The following is a 7590-nucleotide window of genomic DNA, read 5'->3' as shown; positions in this document are numbered from 1 at the left end:
ATTAAGCTGAGGTTGAGGTTAGTCCTACTGGAGATTTTGACAAATAATTACACTCTGTTATTAATGAAGCATAAATAAACTGAATGTATTTTCCACATACAACCACAGGATATTGGTGCTTGAGACTCTCTCTCTCAGCTAATCGGAGCATTTAAATTCAAATTCAGATCCAATCAAAGACTCATTTGAAGGTAAAGAGGCGTGGTGTGGTGGTAATGGTCTTACTCCTGTTATCTATAAGCGGACCCTCCAGCCCTTGAACCAGAAGCACCCCTTGTATCTTATAATCAATAGTGATAAGAACAAAAGGTGCACTGCATACTGGGATCCCTGCTTTAAAGAGTCACCTGCAACAAAAACCAGAAACTTTCAAAATGATCTTTTAGCAATCAGCATGCCTGCAGTGTAACAAAGCCACCGTGAACTGGATGTGCGTGTGTGACAGTTGAGTGCTAAGTGCATCTTGTTATCGTGATTTAAACAAAGGTGGAGGACGCCGTGCGCAGCCCGAGGACCTTGAGATAGACGGGACAAGAAATGCAGAGGGAGAGGGCGATAGCGAGAGTTCGAGTTAGCGTCTGGGAGTACACAGAGAGTTTATCAGAGAGAGCAGTCTCATTTGCATTCACTACAGACTGACAGCGGCGGCACACAACAAACCAAGCCCACCGCCGCCCCCGCTGTGCCCCAGGGGAGCTGCCGCCACTGCTGTTGCCCAGAGAGAAGAGATGTCTGGCCTCCACTGCTGATGAGCAAGCATGATTGTATTAAAACATAAACACAGAGATGGGGAGACAAATGAGAGGCAGAGGGAGGGTGACAAGGGTGTTTATTTGTTTTTGCTTTAATCTCTATAATGTTATCATGTGCCCACTGTTGTGTCATAAAGAGAGGTTCTTAATTATTGGGACAATGACACAACCATCCGAATATAAAAATAAACTCAACGGCGCTTTCAGATTAAAAACTGTGACCTACAGCACATTTCCAGTTCAAATGTAGCAGAGTGCAAGTATTAAATGGGTTGTATGGGATCCATTTCATCGTCCTTTCTCTTCCTTTTCATTTAGAAGCTGTGTATAGTATAGAGCCAACAGAACAAACCCAGCCACAAATATTAGCCCTTGCTAGAGCTGTGAAATGCAGTGATTGGCTATGACACGCTGAGGTTGATCCACATGCTGCTTCCTCCTGGTTTGTATTTCAAAAACACGGATGATAAAACTTGGCGTTGAGAGGTCTTACTCTGAAGAACACTTGTCTTCACCTCAAATTCCTCTGCTCTGCTCTGCACGCGTCTGTTCGCATGTCTCTGAACGAGACGCTCGGGTGTAAAACAGAGACGAGCAAATGTAGAGCACAGACTCTGCAGCTGGAATAAAATAAAAGTCCACATAAACAGACCCACGCCGTTTTTACAACTTAGTGCAGGAGGTGGCGCTCTTAGTTTCTTTCTAGATCCCGGACGACAGTTTCTGAAACACATGCACTCACATGCACTCGCATGCACTCCACCAAACCATAGGAAGGAAAAGCTTGCATTACGACAAACACAGGCAAGCACACCTTTACTCCACTATATTTTCACATACCTAAAACGCTTGCTGCAGGATTAATGTTCAAAGGGAACAGCGAACACTTAAAGTAGTAGAGTACTACCTCGAAATACTCTGTACTTTTTCTCTTTTCCTTTTACTTTGATAAACATGCTACAGATCTTGGGATGCCCGTGACTCGAGAGGCACAGCAGGTTGTCTACTAATCGAAGTATTGATAGTTTGATCCCTGGCTGCTCGAATCACCAAAGTATCTTCGGGTAAGATACTGAATCCTGAGTTTCAAGATTTAACGCACTTCATTCACCCATAAATGAACGGGTGAACGAGTCCTGTGGAAAAGCTCTTTATCTATCGATCGTCGCCTGCTAAACCAAAATTGCTTGTTTTCAGTCGGTCGTGTAGAATTTTCGTGACCACACACCTTATCCCCGAGTTCCTCTGAAAAATCTTTGTCCCCGGATTTTTCAGAGCTCAGTTGACAAGGTCAAACACAGGGATTCGTGGCGCTAATGAAAAAACCTGGCTTCCTCCGTCAGACTGGAAGGCATTAAGACCTGGCACCGATGCAATGTGGGCTGAGGTGTCAGTGGATGCCAACACAGTTGTGGATCTTTCCATTCCTGCAGGATCCTGCTGGGCCACACAGCATCCATCCACTGCAGTAATTAAACACAACCTACAAGTATACACACTCACACACTCACACACATATACTCATGCATTAATTGCAGGCGGGAGGCCTCCCACTCATTATAGGCCAAATTAAAGCAATCAATTGAAACTAGAGACCAGCAGAGAGGAATTCATTCACGGGGGCCTGTTCTCCTCTATAAAGGCTGCACGGGCTGTGTCAGCTATCCAAACCTTGCATCGACCAGGTCTGTCGCACAATCAGTCTGTTGATCGCCTTCTCAGCAAGGATGCGCTTAAAGACGTGCAAATACGTTTCACGAATTGCGTGTTTTATACGAAACCTTTCAAACTCGTTCACGGCACAGAGTTACGATCTGCCCGTTGCCAACAAAGTCTCCTGGCTTGCTGCACACATCTGCAAGGCATTTTGTAGTCCAATGCCTCTCCCCGTCATCTCTTTCCTTCTTCTGCTTTCTCCAACACAAACACACACCAGAGTGGGGTCAAAGTGTCACGCATCATGAAAAAAAAGGAAAGTGTGGCAGGTAGGCTAAAGCGCTCTGTTTGTCTCTGTGTTTAGAATAGAATAGAATAGAATTCAACTTTATTGTCATTGCACATGCACAGGTACAGGGCAACGAAATGCAGTTTGCATCCATCCAGAAGTGCTTTAGTGCTTTAGTTTAGGACAGCAAATGAACACATCTGCCAAAAATAAGCCTCTGCATCTCTCCAGGCCCACTTAGGGGAGAGTCTGAACATATCCAATTCCAACATTCCCAGTGTTTTCACAAACACATCACGCTCTTGTCACCAGGGAGCCCCCTCCTCTCCTCTTCTATCCCTTTCCCTCTATCCCTGCCAGGCAGGCCAACTGTTGCTCCAACACTCCAGGGCAGATTAGGGGAAGTGCTAGCTCCTGAAGAATGCAGGCCTGCTGCTGCTGCTGCTGCTGCTGCCACTCTCAGCTGAGGATTTATTGGGACTGGCGTGGCGACTCAGGCTTTTGCCCCCGAGAAAACAGAGAAAGGAGGAGGAGGAGGACCTCTGCTGAGACTGTACATGCCATTGATAGAAAACATCATGGTGCCTCTTAAAGGACTGCAGCAGCTTTAGTCTGCGTTGAGCTCATTGTGATGCCTGCTTCAGGTCACTTTCTTAACTCTGACAGCTTATAAATAGCTGATAAATGTTAGGCCGAAGAGAGATGTTAGACAGGGTGTTTACGAAAGCTTAATAAACCATTTCAGTAAGTACAGATAAATACTTTGTAGGCGGATGTTCCACGATGACATTGAAGAAATGTACCAGGTCGTGAGCATTAGGCTGTCTGGTGCTATTCGAACATTTAAATGGACAGCGTGCTATAGCCAGTGTGAGCCGCAATAACAAAACAATTACAACACAACAGCAACAAGATGTGAGCAGTGATGTGCATCCGCGGCGAGCGGCCAGGAGCCTCTGCAACTAATGCAGTGGCCTAGATCCGAGCTGCACACATCGATCAGATTGACAATTGAGGAGCCGTGTCGCGGCCGATAAGGGTGTTTTATTTATTTATTTATTTTCCTGTAGTCGCTGGGCAGAAGCTCATCTATTAAGATGAAAGAGGTACAGAACAGAAAGTGTGCAGCTGTGCCACGGGCACAGGGACAAAGCTGTGCCAGTGCCTACCAGACCTAAAGAGGAGGAGGTGGAGGACAGGTGGATGTTCTGAAGAAGCAGTGACGCAGAGGTCAATGTGGAATGACTCTTTAACCTTAGTGGCTGCCAGCGTGGGCTGGAGGTGTACTGGGAGCACAGGACTCACTCCAGGTACTCCGCAGACCAGTAAATCACTCCAAGTGTTGTGATGCTTGTTCAGGACAGCTCATCATAATAAGAATCTGCTGTCCTCGCATCAGACACATGCTCATATTGACCAAACGGCATTACTGTAGTTAATGTTGAGCTTCAATAAGCAGTTAGACACGTATGGGATTCATAAACACACATGCTCTCTTAGTATCTACTGTGTGTCTTTGCCTCGTCTTGCATTGTGTTGCAAAAACAGTCATACATCAGCGCTGGGCCCAGGCTTCCTTTCATCACTTATCATACAGCGCCACCTGCTGGACATGAAAGAAAACAGTAACGAAACAGAAGCTGTTGTAAGGTAGGAGGGTAGGTCTGTCCTCCAGTGTCTTTGAATGCTCTGCATTTAATATAATATTCACTTTTATGTCCACATGGAAGGATGTAAATGATTACAACTCTTTAGGAGATCTCTGGGTAAAGGAATGCACCACTCAGTACTCAGACCCTCGAACTGAAGAAACTTCTCGGATGAGATGAATCGTCGTCAAGCAACTTAAAGAAGTCCAGACGCCTTTCTTTCCAAGCTCCTACTAGAATAAGTAGTAAATACAATTTGGTCAGTCGCGTTTTATTAAAATGTAGTTTATGTAAGGTGTGTGGATACATGTAGCAACTACAAAGAAATTATCAGTAGTTTAAGGCAAGGCAAGGCAAGTTTATTTGTATAGCACAATTCAACAACAAGGTGATTCAAAGTGCTTTACAGAGACATTAGAAACAAGAACAAATAAAAAGCATGATTTAAAATTGAATAAAACAAGCAAATAAACTAACTAACTAATTAACAAACAAACAAACAAACAAACAACAGTATATAAAATCAAAACAGATAAAATCAGAACAGTAGATAAAATCAGTAGTTAAATGTAAGTTTTGAAATTTAAGCTTAAAGTGTGGATTTGGTGTTTTATTCAAATGCAGCTGAGAACAGGTGAGTCTTCAACCTGGATTTAAATAAACTGAGTGTTTCAGCTGATCTGAGGCTTTCTGGGAGTTTGTTCCAGATATAAGGAGCATAAAAGCTGAATGCAGCTTCTCCGTGTCTGGTTCTGACTCTGGGAACTGATAAAAGACCGGATCCAGATGACCTGAGGGATCTGGATGGTTCATACTGGGTCAGGAGGTCATTGATGTATTTTGGTCCTAAACCATTCAGAGCTTTATAGACAAGCATCAGAACTTTAAAGTCTATCCTCTGACGGACAGGCAGCCAGTGTAAGGACCTCAGAGCTGGACTGATGTGGTCCACTTTTTTGGTCTTAGTGAGGACTCGAGCAGCAGAGTTCTGAATGAGCTGTAGTTGTCTGACTGATTTTTTAGGTAGACCTGTAAAGATGCTGTTACAGTAATCAAGCCTACTAAAGATGAATGCATGGACTAGTTTTTCCAGGTCCTGTTGAGACATCAGATCTTTTATCCTTGATATATTCTTGAGGTGATAGTAAGCTGACTTTGTTATTGTCTTAATGTGTTTTTCTAAGTTTAGGTCTGCATCCATCACTACACCCACATTTCTCGCCTGGTTTGTGGTTTTTAGATGTATAGATTGAAGTTCTCTGGTGACCTGTAATCGTTTTTCTTTGGCGCCAAAGACTATTACCTCAGTTTTGTTTTTGTTTAGCTGGAGAAAATTGTGGTACAACCAGTCATTGATTTCCTCAATGCATTTACCAAGAGTCTGTACAGGGCCTCGGTCTCCTGGTGACATTGTGATATATATTTGTGTGTCATCTGCATAGCTGTGGTAGTTTATTTTGTTGTTCTTTATAATCTGTGCCAGTGGGAGCATGTAGATGTTAAACAGAAGGGGTCCCAAGATGGAACCTTGGGGAACTCCACATGTGATACTTGTCTGCTCAGATGTGAAGTTACCTATTGATACAAAGTATTTCCTGTTTTCTACGTATGTTTTGAACCAGTTTAGTACAGTTCCTGAAAGACCTGTCCAGTTCTCCAGTCGTTTGAGTAATATGTTGTGGTCAACTGTATCAAATGCTGCACTGAGATCCAGTAAAACTAGGACTGACATTTTTCCACTGTCTGTATTCAGACATATGTCATTAAACACTTTGGTCAGAGCGGTTTCAGTGCTGTGGTTCTGTCTAAAACCTGACTGGAAGGCATCGTAGCAATTATTCTGTTTTAAGAAGTAACTGAGCTGTTGAGAAACTGCTTTTTCAATGATCTTACTTAAAAACGGGAGATTTGAGATCGGCCTGTAGTTGTTCATTTGTGTCTTGTCAAGATTGTCCTTTTTCAGTATAGGTTTGATTACAGCAGTTTTTAGTGATTCTGGAAACACACCTGATAATAAAGAAAAGTTGACGATCTGTAACAGGTCTGACTCTAAAGTCTTTGAGACCTTTTTGAAAAAACTTGTTGGCAGGACATCTAAAGGTAAGGGTAAACTCTATTCACCTCTAAGCTCCACATTTTTATCTTTAGGATAGTTTAACCTCCTAGGACCTGCGTCCACATATGTGGACGTCACATTTTGGGTTATTTAGACCAAAATACTCAATTTTGGTCTACAAGTGCCTGATATCCACTTACGAGGATGTTCTGCTGCTACTGTTCTATCAACATTTTAAACAAATATCCTCATATATGGCTCTCATTTTTCTTAGAAACAAAAATCAGGTAAAAAAAAAAAAGGTAATTCTTTGTTTTTACAATCATCGGGCCCCAATATGCCCAAATATCAAAGAGAAATTAAAAATGCTGTGGAAGAGTTCAGGATAAAGACATCAAAAAACAAACGGGTGGCCACAACAACATGACAGGATTTTAGCAGAGCTTTCTCAATGATAATAATAATAATAATAATAATAATAATAATAATAATAGCATCCCGCTGTCATTTAGTCTTAAAAACCTGATAATAATATCCCAGTTGGATGGAAGTTGCCATATGTTTACTGTCAAATTGTTATTTATATATTATTTATTTATTGATCTTTTTTTCTTTACAGACAATAAAATCAACATTTTTGTTTCCCAAATGCCACAAATTCAGGAGTGTGAGTCTCAACCTCAGCATTTAACCATCAAGCCATTAATCAGCCCATTACTCCACGATGTTTTCAGTATTGCAGTGGAGTAATGTTCAGTATTATTGATGCATGCAGGCAACAAGTATAACACAACTCGACCAGAGTCATAACTAAGCTCATCTTTGCTAAAGGGAACAGATCTCATCAAGATATCTCACAGTAAATATATTTGGTGCTTTTCACTCTACAAAATGATCCTTTGCCCTCATAAAATGAAGCAATAATTATGAAAAAGAGAAACATGTCAAATTAAAGGTTTATTTGTTGAAAATAATTAATCATTAAGGAAATTATGCTTGGTATAAACTGAATAAAGTACATTTAGTTTGACCACATTCCATTAATTTTAATGTTTTGCATGTGACTTGTGCGAAAAACCTTTTATTTCGTAATATAAAAGTCACAGTCACTTCAAGGCGTGCAGGTATGCTGCTGTGCATGCACACATGCATAAATAGCATGCATGGGAGGACTGCACTACCACAGAA

This window comes from Astatotilapia calliptera, chromosome 10 (genome assembly GCF_900246225.1).
Source record: "Astatotilapia calliptera chromosome 10, fAstCal1.2, whole genome shotgun sequence".
NCBI lineage: Eukaryota > Metazoa > Chordata > Actinopteri > Cichliformes > Cichlidae > Astatotilapia > Astatotilapia calliptera.
The sequence above is the reverse complement of the archived record's forward strand: the minus strand, read 5'-3'. Positions refer to the sequence as shown.